General features: G+C 37.2%; 1 pseudogene; it reads right to left on the bottom strand.

The window, feature by feature from the left end:
- Positions 1-4,557: 4,557 nt before the first annotated feature.
- On the bottom strand, positions 4,558-4,686 carry LOC139437393 (U4 spliceosomal RNA; annotated as a pseudogene).
- Positions 4,687-11,751: the final 7,065 nt, after the last annotated feature.

The raw sequence follows: 11,751 nt of genomic DNA, 5'->3' as shown, positions 1-11,751 counted from the left end.
TTCTCTTCAGCATAAACTTGGGTGTGTGAGATCTTTAGGAAGTAGCTTCCTTGTTGATTTCAACCTAATAATAAATTTATAGCACTCAGTTTACCATTCTCTCAGGAAACAGTGCACTTATTACAAAAGAAAACTATTTTCAGTATCCCTCTCTATATATGGTAGGTGTTACATTTATGGCAACATCTACAAATAAGAGTTCAGTATTTATGTTTGCTGTTCTGTTATATTGTTTTCCATTGATCTGTTTTACTGAGACTGATGGTAAGGGCAATGGGATATTGAGATTATTTTGAACTTCTGTTTACTTAAAATATATCACTACATTTAGTCACGTTTTGAAATATGTATTGAAGTGGATTTGGTCAATGTTTAGAGGCTCAAATTCTAATGGAGGAGAAACCAATCATCTTTGTAAGAATTTTCAATGAGTAAAGAATCTAATCTGAATGTGACATACTTAATGATATTTAAAAGGAGTGAAATGAGGCAAGAGTTGATATAGACAGATCAATGAATATGATCAAATTAAGATCCCTAATGATATAGATGCCAATTATATTTATGCCCTATGTAACAACTAACTACACAAAAAAGATGAATAACGTTTAGAACATGTCCAAATAAATGACATTACTTATAAATCACTAAAGGTGATAATTAGAATACAATTTACTGTGGTTTACTTTAGCAGCTATTGCAGCAACCAAGAAGTCTTTTAACAGTCTAGAGACATGAAATGCATATATTCAGTTTTATTTTGGACCTCAAAATAAAATACGTCAACATTTTGTCCGAACATTTGCTTTGGAAATGGACTATTCATTTAGTCACAGGGCTAAATGATTTCCTTGGAAATAGTTTGCCTAATGCAAAAAAGTAGAAGCTATGTTCTTGTCATTTGAGCATTTGAACATGCTTTTCAGCCTATTTTATACTTTTCTGATGCTATTACATATATAACCATTTTGTGTATCCTTCAAAATGGATGTAACTCTGAACAGGGGATCCTAAAGAAGAAACTAATAAGAAATTTATTCCTTAGGGCTTCTCTATCCCTGCCCCTAAATATTTATTTTTCACCGTCCTTACCCCTCAGCTCTTCAGAGCTATCATATGACATATTTTACACAGCAACCTCAATTTGCAGTAGGCTTATTAAAGCCCAAGTGGAACCTCATCGTTCCCCTCTGCAAAACCATACAAAGTGACTGGCAGTGAAGCCAATCCTACAATGAATGTCATTTCTAGATTTGATTCTATCCTTCTGTATTTTAATGTGGCCACTGACAATTCTGACAGTTTGAACTATTGCTATTAAACCTACTTCCATCAAAACTGATGGTACTTAAATCATGCTGAATGCTTTTGGAAAATAAGGTTGAAGTTTGAACTGTATTATTCATCTAATTACTGCAGGGCATGTGTTTGGTGATGAGCTTGCTCTTCCCTTGGGCAAGTTGAGGCATTAGAGAGCTTTGCGCTTGCACATGCCCAGGACTGAGTTTATTGCCCGCTGAGTCATACAGAGGAGTGTAGTATGGGTCATTCTACTAGACTATACAGGTCACATGGAAATCTTATGTAAATGGAAGTCATACACAATGAAAAGCAAAGGGGATAGTTCAAACCCTTTATTTATCCAGGTATCTGCTTGGATACCTAGATACCTAAAGGAATTATTATTCTGAGCAAATATACGGTGTTTTCATTGATTTCCTTCTTGGACCACAGTTCTGATCCCTGTTTTGGCATAGAAGAACTTTTTTCTTAATTCCATTTTACCTGATCTAGGGCAAAAGTTTGTTCACTTGACTTGAAGAGCAGAAGTAATAATGTAAGACTCCTTAGCTTCTACAGCCTGATAGTTTTCTGCCATAATTCTATACAATATTGAAAACATCCTCAGATTGAGGAGAGATTGCCCAGGAATGTTGGTGAGTTGACAGCAATGTGAGCTCCTGCACTCGTTGCTCACTCACTGATCTGTTGTTTTGCCGTGTGCTAACTCGGCGCCGGGCACTGTGATTGGAGCCAAGCCATTTGACACACCACTGATGTGGGGACCATGATGACTGATGATGTAAAGATGGTTACCGGGTGACTGGCATGTGGAAATAGACGAGGTGAAACAGAAGTGCCAACACCCCACGTTCACTTACAAGATTCACCTAGGGCTGATGAAGTGTTACTGGGGTCTTCCCTGGGAGTTCCAAAGTGTATGGAAGAAGTTGACACTCCCTTGCCAGTGGTGTAGCTGCCTTTGACATTTTTAGGTCTTTTTCAAGGCGATGCAAACATCGCTTGCGTTTTAGAACAGGGAAGACTATTGTGAAAAATCCCAGACATGACTAACTGCCATCGTTTAATGGGGGAGCCAGCGTGGAAGGGAGAACAAGAAACAAGGAATTCATTTTGACTCCAGCAGGATAAAGAAGCAAGCGTACGGAGGCAGCTCTTGGAATTCACACACCCAAATCTCTTGGCTCAGGGTAGGATCACGGCAGGTGAGAGGCTGCTGGGTGGGGTTGAAGTTGGGTTCCTTCTTTCCGGGAGGTGGGCTGTACCACCCAGAAATGCTGACTCACTTGTGAAAGGTCAGGGCGCACTCCTTGTAGAAACCATCGTCATCCTGAAACCGCAGCCCCCACGGGGCCAATGGCTTACTGGTCCACAGCCTGCCATTTTCCCAGGAGGCCACACTGTGGCCAAACCTCCACCTTGGCAGCCAAGTGAGTTCCCAGGCTCTCAAGTAAAACTTGCTATTTGTGCTGCCTTGGCCTCTGTGTAACACAGATCAATCCCAGTAGCTCTAGTCACCATAAACTGCCCTTGCCAGAGCTGTATTTCTAAAGAGGGAAGTGCTTACAATAGCCATTTACAGCTGTGTGCCGTTTAATTAGTCAGCCTGCTGCAGGCATGGATCACTTTGCTGAAAAGATTTGAGAATGTTAATAGTACAGTAGATCATTTTAATTATTACTGGATTAATGTTGTGTCTCAAAGAACACCTAATGCAAATCACGAGAAATGGCCTGAAGTGACCCAAGGGTTGCGCTTTATTGGAGAAGTAATAGTTCTAGAGCTTAGATATAAAGACATTTTCTTTGGTCAAATGTCAGTCAGTGTTCAGAATCCCAGCTCTGTGCAAGGAAAACGTTTGTTTCCTCTATCGATGGTAGCATTCTGCAGTTCAGGCCAAGACAGGTGGAAAAATTGGTTTAGATCTGTCTGTCCAATGTAGTAGCCACTAGTGACCCAGGTATCTCTAGCCCTTGGGTTGTGACTGGTCTGAACTGACATGTGCTGACAGTATAAAATACACACAGGGTCTCAAAACTTAGTAGAAAAAATGTAAAATCTCTCTGTTTTTTCCAAGTAATATGATGACATGTTGCAATGGATATATTTGTTTAAAGAAAATAATTAGTAAAGTTAGTTGTATGTGTTTCTTCTGCTTTTTAAATGTAGCTGCTAGACAATTTAAAATGAAGTAGTCATATTTCTGACTCAACATTTCTATTTCTTTTGAACTGTGCAAGGCAGAACTTTGGGAAAGATGAGAAAGCTCTGGCCAAAAATATAAGGAAATTAAAATTTCTGTCCTATTACCACTAACTGTGGATGTAAGAGACTCTTAGTAAGAAACCTGCCTTAAAAGGGGAGGGAGGGTGATCCTGACACAGTGACCATTTTATGCAGTAAACCCTGGAAAAAAGAAACACACACAAACAAGTGCTTCTCTGAGTACTACAGTTCTTTAGTTTAAAATGTATCCTCTTTCTAGACTCAGGATTTTATGTATATATATCAAATTCAACAGATGCAAATACATCATTAGCTGCCTCTCCTTGAGCTACTTTCTCTCCCTAAACATCTAAGTGTCTGGAGCGAATAAGGAGCAGGTTATTCCAGGGTTAGTTGAAAATAGACATTGCCCATTGAATAAAAAGGGTTTAGAAAGAGACAGAGACAGCTCACACCAGAGAGTCATTGGAAGGGAGCTCTGGAAGCTTCAAAACTCCATCAATTTATAAAACTAAAAGGTAAAACAAAACAAAATGTGCAGGGTCTTGTTATACCTTAAAAGCTTGTGGAAAGTTAGCTAAGCAGAAAACAAGTCTCTCAGAAAGTTACGGAGCTAGTAAATGCTGGGAACGAACTCCCCAAACCTCTTCCCTGAGCCTCGCCTTTTTCACAGTCGTGTTCCTGCTTGTTGCAAAGAGCCTGGTCATATCACCAGTGCTTTAGAGCAGGTTGCTGTAGACGTTCTGCAACAAGTCGTGATTAAGCCCGGGTGAAGCAGATGCCTATGTGAAAAAACCAACGAGGGTGGCAAGAGCTTGGCTTCCCAACACTTGAGAGAGTTTACCCTACTCACTCCTGAACACACGTTACACCGGTTCTCAAATACTAACGTTTTAGGTGTACACGAGAACCGAAGGAAGAGAGGTCACAGGTTCCCACTCTAAAGGAGATGAAAAAAAAAATCACAAAGGGTCTAATTTGAACAACCTTTATTTGAAGACTTTTAAAATAAGTCACTGCCATTTGGATTTTCAGTTGAAACGTTCAAGAACTCCCTACATGGTCATAGGTTTGGGGCATGGTGGGGTATCGGAAAAAGTTTTCCATTAGCAATAATAGCACCCGTGTAAACCTCATTGGCTACAACTGTGCCAAGTTTGCTGTTGAAAACGAGCCTGCCAAATTTAGTCAACACCTGTGTTATACTTACCTACCTGTACCATTACCTAATGTAGTTGATATTATGTGTGGTCTTAGGTTAAGGGGAAGAAAGCACCCATCTTTTGTGTACTAGAAATGCACATGGAGTGTTGAATGCTCATCTCTTACATCCACTGTAACTGTGATTCTATACTATGAAAAAGGAAAATAAAAGAACTGGAGAAGGCAAATGTACACCATGAATTAAAAACAAGAAAGCAAGGCATATGCATTCTAAATGGAATACCCCCAAGCTTTTATACAAATCTTCTCTGTTACCAAAGCCTCTGCAATAAAGCAGAGACCTTTTTATTTGTGAACTTTAAGCAGATTGTTTTTAATTATGGTCCTGATCAATAAGATTCTGAAAAGCATCCCTGAAAAAGTTATAGCACGGAGTCTCTTTAGAGGGAAGGCAACATCGTAGCAAAAAAGAGCATTTAGCGGAGAACCTGTATGTGACACTTTGTGCAACTTCTACCTAGAGTTGATCCAATTTACCAGCTTATCTTTCCAGTTGCAACCCAGAAAACTGCTTTCACCATTCTCATTTTTTGTGTGAAGACTCAAATTGAAAGATCAGGTGACATTTTGGGGTATTTGAATAATTGTAAAAACAATGATAAAAAATAACAATAATCGGCTTTCATGTAGTGCTTACCATAAGCCAAATGGCTGTACTAAGCTCTTTATAAACATTCTCTTACTTAAGTCTCACAGCAAGTCCAAGAGGAGTTGTTACCTCATTTTATAGATTGGGAACCAATCAGAAATATTCAGTAAATGGCTCAATAGAGAGAATAGTGATTTACACCTAGGTTTCTCAGACTCTGAATTATGCTCACTTTTTCTTATACTACATTTTCTTCCACAGACTCCTTTTACTCAAAGTCTGTAGATGGGGAGTAGTGTATGAGATGGGCATCTGTTACTTCTGGAAGAGTTACCTGTGGCAAAGCAATGCCCTTTCCAAAAGTTTTATCTAATTTTTAAATTATTTTTATTTGCTCTAATTTGAAATGATTTCTCTGAATCTGAAACTATACCTACTTGACACATAGAAAATCAGTTGTAAAGCAAAAACAGTTGATCAGCTCATCTGGAATGCACATATCTAAAGCCATTTAACTGATTATTGTCAATGAATCCATCATAGTCAAGATAGACTCATTCCAGTATGGCAGCCACCAGCCCCATACATGTACTTAGCCCTTGAAATGTTGTGGCTAGTCTGAATTGGACATGCTGTAAGTACAAAATACACACCAGATTTAGAATATCTCATGAAAAAGTAAATTCTCTCACTAATATTTTTTTTCATATTGATTACCTTGAAAAGATAATATTTTGGATATGCTGGAGTAAATAAAATATTATTAAAATTATATTCACTTGCTCTTTTTTATACTTTTACAAGTACAGGCACAGGAAAACCTAAAATTATATCTGTGGCTTGTATTATATTTCTATGGAACGGTGCTGGTATAGATCCACTCAGAAAATAAAATTATGGTAGACAGCAGCGGGGGAATAATATCTTAAACCTACTAAGCGTTTATTTTCTTCTCTTTCTATAGCAGTCTGCTAGATACTGGTGACAGAAGGATTCAGAGATCAAAAGAAAACAAGTCCTTGGAGGAATCAACGGTTTAGGAAAGGAACCCGAAATGTTTATAGTTAGCAGATAGGAGAGCTGCTGAGTGAGAAACTAGCCAGCCTTGTAAAATGATGTTACTTTTAAATCCCACTTTTAAATCCCTGGTCAATGTCAGAAAATATGGCCCAGTTGTCCCTGCAGGAGAACTGGCCAGTTATAAGGTAGCTACAACTTGCAATTCACAGATATTCCCAATAACGGTGTCAATTGGACTCACGTTTTTAGGGTCTCAATAAAATGAACTTATTTATTTGCTGTGGTAGAGAGCAGTGCCTGGTCTATTCTTCACAGCTTGGGGCTCAGAACTACCAAGGAGCTTTCTACTCTTAAATGACAGAGTTTCACTGTCAGGAAGAGAAATCGCTGCTGACCTTAGACCTCTTTTTTTGGAAAGTAGAATAATGGAGCACCGGAGCAGAGTTTGGTATTTGACCGAATCCTTCACAATTATCATGCATGTGTATATAATAAAATTAATTCTGTGTCTCTGCATTGTAGCCTGCGGCAAGAAGCGTACAATCAGTTTTGTATGTATAATAGATCACAGAGTTGTTCATGAATAATACAAATGCATTGAGCAGATACTAGTGAGAGAGGATGTTTGTCTTTGCATGGAATCGAAGTGAACATGTAATATTGTGATAATATATATTTGATGAATTCAGGTCTGACTTGCCTTTGCCATACTCTGCTAATTCCCCGACAAGGGTTGCCACAATAATTGGGTTTCCAATAACATTATGATTATTTTCACATGATAATTTAATTGTGGGTATTTTTTAATATTGTAATATTGTAGATTTGTGATTATTATGCATTTGCATGCAGATTTTCATGGTGACTTGGAGCACATCCCTACATTTGTAACTTAATTTTCTATATTATTGCATATATATTTAGGGATGAACTCATTAATGCAAATAAAAAAATGTAGGTCTGTTTAGCCATTCAGCTTTTATTATAAATGGATGAAAGCCTTGCTCATTTTTTATAACAGTCTTTATAGCACTGTGAATAAACTGAAGAGAACCTTAATTCAAGAATGGATTCATTAAACATAATGATAATAGATATCATAATTATAAATTGTAGCATATTTGTTCCACCTAATTGGGATACAAGATACTATATATTATTCTTTTCAGGATGCAAAAGTTTTATGTGTGCTAACCACTGACTTTATCATATGAACTCCTTTCTCTTAAGGATATAGAACATGTTAAACTCACAATTTTTAGTCAGTGGAATGTAAGAGAAAACTTTAAAAAAGTGCTAGATAATATTTAATATTATGCCTCTAAAAACACAGAAATTAATCCCATAGTAAAGACATTTATGTTTCCTCAAAAACTCATCAGAATTTTAGGGTAGAAAATAAGGGATGGTGAAAAATCAAAATATTATCTCAACAGTAAACTGTGAAACAGTCCTTGACATAAAATCATTAAAAAATAAGAACCACCCAAAATTCAACTTTAAAGGTATGTAAATTAAAATGGCAAATATGAAGACTTAGCTATTCTTCCTTAAAAATGGTGGAAATGGTTATCAGCTTAGAAAAATTTTTTTCATAAGAAATTAGGGTGAAGAACTAAGGCAATCACTAGGATAGCAAGCAGGGCAAGAAACATTTTCGACAGTTACATCCAAAAACAAAAAATTATGGACAATAAACCTTTTCTTTAGGTTTAAACATTGGATATCAAAAATTGAAAGAAGGATTGCTCTTGTTGGATTAATTTCACTTTTGCTAGCTATGCACTTAAACTGAGGAGGGGTTATGTGAACCGCCATTAACACAATAGCTGAATTTGAATTGACTGAAGTCAACTAGATACAAGCAAATTAAAAGACTAATAGACTTCAGGAATATTTTGTTTATTGCAGGCCAAATTTCATCCCAGGTTTTCAAAATAAAAATGGAGAGGACATGTTAAGCTTTATTTTAATTCATATTTTGTCATATTTTCGTTTTGAAGTTCATCAAAAATTTGAGAAATGACACTAAGCAGAGCTCTGACTTGGTCATTGTGCGAGATAAAAGGGTTTCCAAGATCAGTGGCTACCAGAAAGTTTCTTAATAAATTATTTAGCTAGACAGACTCGAAACAGAATGAAAGCAGTGATATAGTACAAATGTAGCAAAGGGCTGTCCAGGGGATGCCCAAATTGAGGAAGTCTTCTTGATTGGCCTTAAGGTGTGAACAGAATTCTGGAGAATGGAGAAGTGGGTGGGAGGGCTGGGGTGGGTAATGTAATCAGTGATATAAAGATGGTGACATGATGTAATGAGAAATTATGTTTGAAGAACCCAGTAAACCAGATAGCTTTTTAACCTCTATGAGCTTCATCATTCTCACCTATTAAATTGAGGATGAAAATAGCTACCTTCAAGGATTATGTTAAGAATTAGAGGTAACATACCTGAAGGGAATGGCTTAAGACTAACAGGCAACTCGGAAAGTAATAGGAAGAGCTTAGATTAATTGAGTGCTAGCAAGATGCCAAGTCCTCAACCTCTTTTGAGGCAGGTATATGCTATTATCTCTTTTTGTACTTCTGGGAAAACTGAGATGCAAAGGATTGAGTCAACTGCTCAAGGTCACTTCAGAGTTCGGATACAGATGTCTGATTCTGGAGCTATCTAAACAGATGTTTATTATTAAATTGAGTGACATATCATGGAGACAGAAAGTACATTACTAGAGTCAATTATTTTGATATGAATTAACTTAGTGGGAAGTAAAGTTCAGAATGTAAATTAGGGCTAGGAAATTAGGATATATTTTTCAAGGTCAGTGGTTCTGCAAGTGTGGTCTTGGGACCAGTCTCAAGAGCATGTCACAGAAACTTGTTGGAAATGCAAATTCTCAGGCCCCACTCAGACCTATTAAACCAGGAATCCTGGACATGGGGCCCAGGAATCTGTGTTAAGAAACCTTTCTGTTAATTCTGATGCTCATCCAAGTTTGAAAATTGCTCTACGTAATCTGAGAATCCACATGACATGGTTTCACTTATACTTGGAAGATGGTGACTGGTAAGAGACAAAAGACAGGGAGCTCTTTTGAGACTATTTCAATAGTTAAAATGAGAGATAAAAGACTCATCCTGAGCACCCACAGTGGGACTCTAAAGGGAGAGATATAAAACAGCAGTAAGAATCAAAACATGGCAACTGACTGAATGGAGCAGGGGACAAAGGGAAGAAAAACATTCAAGAAGATGTGGATATCTCTACCCTGAAATCAGTGGATGTCAACATCATTGATAAAACAAGGGAAAAATAAGGAAACACGGGGAAGTGCCTATTCAACCTCTGTTAGTCATGGTCAAGGTTTTAAATGTTATTGAGTTCTTTTCAATTTGTAAGTCGAATATGAGTCTATTATTTTTGTTCTTATGTAACCCTCTGTACTCTGCTTCCAATTATCTTTGAAAATTTATAAAAAGTTAAACAATTTTTCTCTGCCTTAAACATTCCCCCTTTTTCTTATCCCATTATAGGATTTAGAGTCTGAATAGAATTAGAAAGAAAATACATGTCTGTGCTATTATTTTCCTGGGGGTGAGAGAGGGAGCCTGGTCTAGAGAGAAGATTCCAGGGGGAAAAAATCTCAGCTGATTTATTCTCTATCTAGTCCTTCATCTGTCACATTTAAAAATATTTGTAAGTCCTTTAGTTTTCCCTGGTTTAAATTTTCTCAGCAGAAAATTTTGAATGAAGGTGTGAGATCATGTGAGAAAGGTGTTTGAAAACCATAAAATGTCACATGAATCCAACCTCTGAATGATCAGCCATTTTTGAGGTCAAATCACTGAAATCAAGAGATGTCAATGGACTTGTCCAGTTTCCCACAGAAAGGAAATAGTAGGCGGATGAGCTAGGTCACTTGCTTTCATAGAAAATGCATTGTCTTACCTATACTTTCCTTGAGGTAATGAGAGGAATCTTAGTTTTTCTTGCCTTTTGTAGGTACACCCTCAAGAGTGGAGAAAGCAACTGGAGGCGTACTTTAACTCTCCTTTCTAGTAAGGGTATCCATTCCCATTACCAGTGATGGCATTCTGGCATGGACTTCTCTCTGAACACTGTGTTCTGGAAGGAGAAAATCCCCTGAGAGAAAGACAGATGGGGTGTGGTGGGAATCAGAATCATGGATTCAAAACGAGCTCACAGCAGTTGTATGGAAATTATTTTACTTGATGTCTTCATTTGGCAGGGAAATATACCCAAAAACCAAATTATTTGTTACCTCAATGTAACAGAAAATACACAATGCAAATTCATTAATCCTTAATAATAAACGTATCTAAAGATCTGTCAAAATAATTTTAATACTGCAGGTATTTCTGATTGGAAGCACAATAAATAATGCAACTATCTTCTAGAAGCAGCAACTTTTAAACCCCATGTGAACGATGAGTATTGACTCTCCTCATTAAACTCCTTATGTAGGTGTTACTGAAATGATCGCTCTTCTTCTCCACACCTGTATTCTGATAACATGACTGTCTATTCCTGCCAGAAAGGTCATTACTGATAAAATATTCCTCCATAATTGATTTTTTCCCTCTTTAGGTAAGAATTGATGCCTCCCCAGTAATGCCGCTACTAGGTGTATACCCCAAAGAATTGAAAGCAGGAATTCGAACAGATATCTGCCCACCGATGTTCATAGCAGCATTAGTCACAATTTGCCAAAAGTTCAAAGCGACCCAAGTGTCCATCAACCGAAGAATGGATAAACAAAATGTAGTCTATACATACAATGGAACATTATTTATCCATTAAAAGGAATGACGTCCTGATAAACGTAATGGCATGGATGAAACTTGAAGACAGCAAGGTCGAGTAAAACCAGTCAGGCAGAAAAGGACAAATATTGTATGTTTTCACCGAAAATAAACAATTAGAGTAAGCAAACTCATGGAGTTGGAATCTAAAATGAAGATTACCAGGGGCAGGGTAGGAACAGGGAATGGGAAGCTAAGGCCTAGAACGTACAGGGTTTCTATTTGGAAATGTTTTGGTAATGGAGAGTGGTGATGGTAGCACAACATCGTGAATGTAATTAACAGCACTGAAATATATATTTGAATGTAGTCGAAAGGGGGAAATGTTAGGTTGTACATATGGTAAGAGAATAAAATGTTTTTAAAAACCCATGGAACTGCACTACATAGTGACCCCTATAAAAGAAAAAAAAAAAAAAAGATGAGCATGGATCAATTAACCTGAGAAATTTGAGCTAGCCCTCATGCCAGGGAAAGAGAAATTGTAGAAAGATTGATTTTAAAATATGAAGAATTTCTATTGTGAATATTCAAATTAATAGCATAAACATATAATATATTTGATATTG

Source organism: Dasypus novemcinctus, chromosome 22 (genome assembly GCF_030445035.2).
Source record: "Dasypus novemcinctus isolate mDasNov1 chromosome 22, mDasNov1.1.hap2, whole genome shotgun sequence".
NCBI lineage: Eukaryota > Metazoa > Chordata > Mammalia > Cingulata > Dasypodidae > Dasypus > Dasypus novemcinctus.
This window is presented reverse-complemented; position numbering and strand designations above follow the sequence as displayed.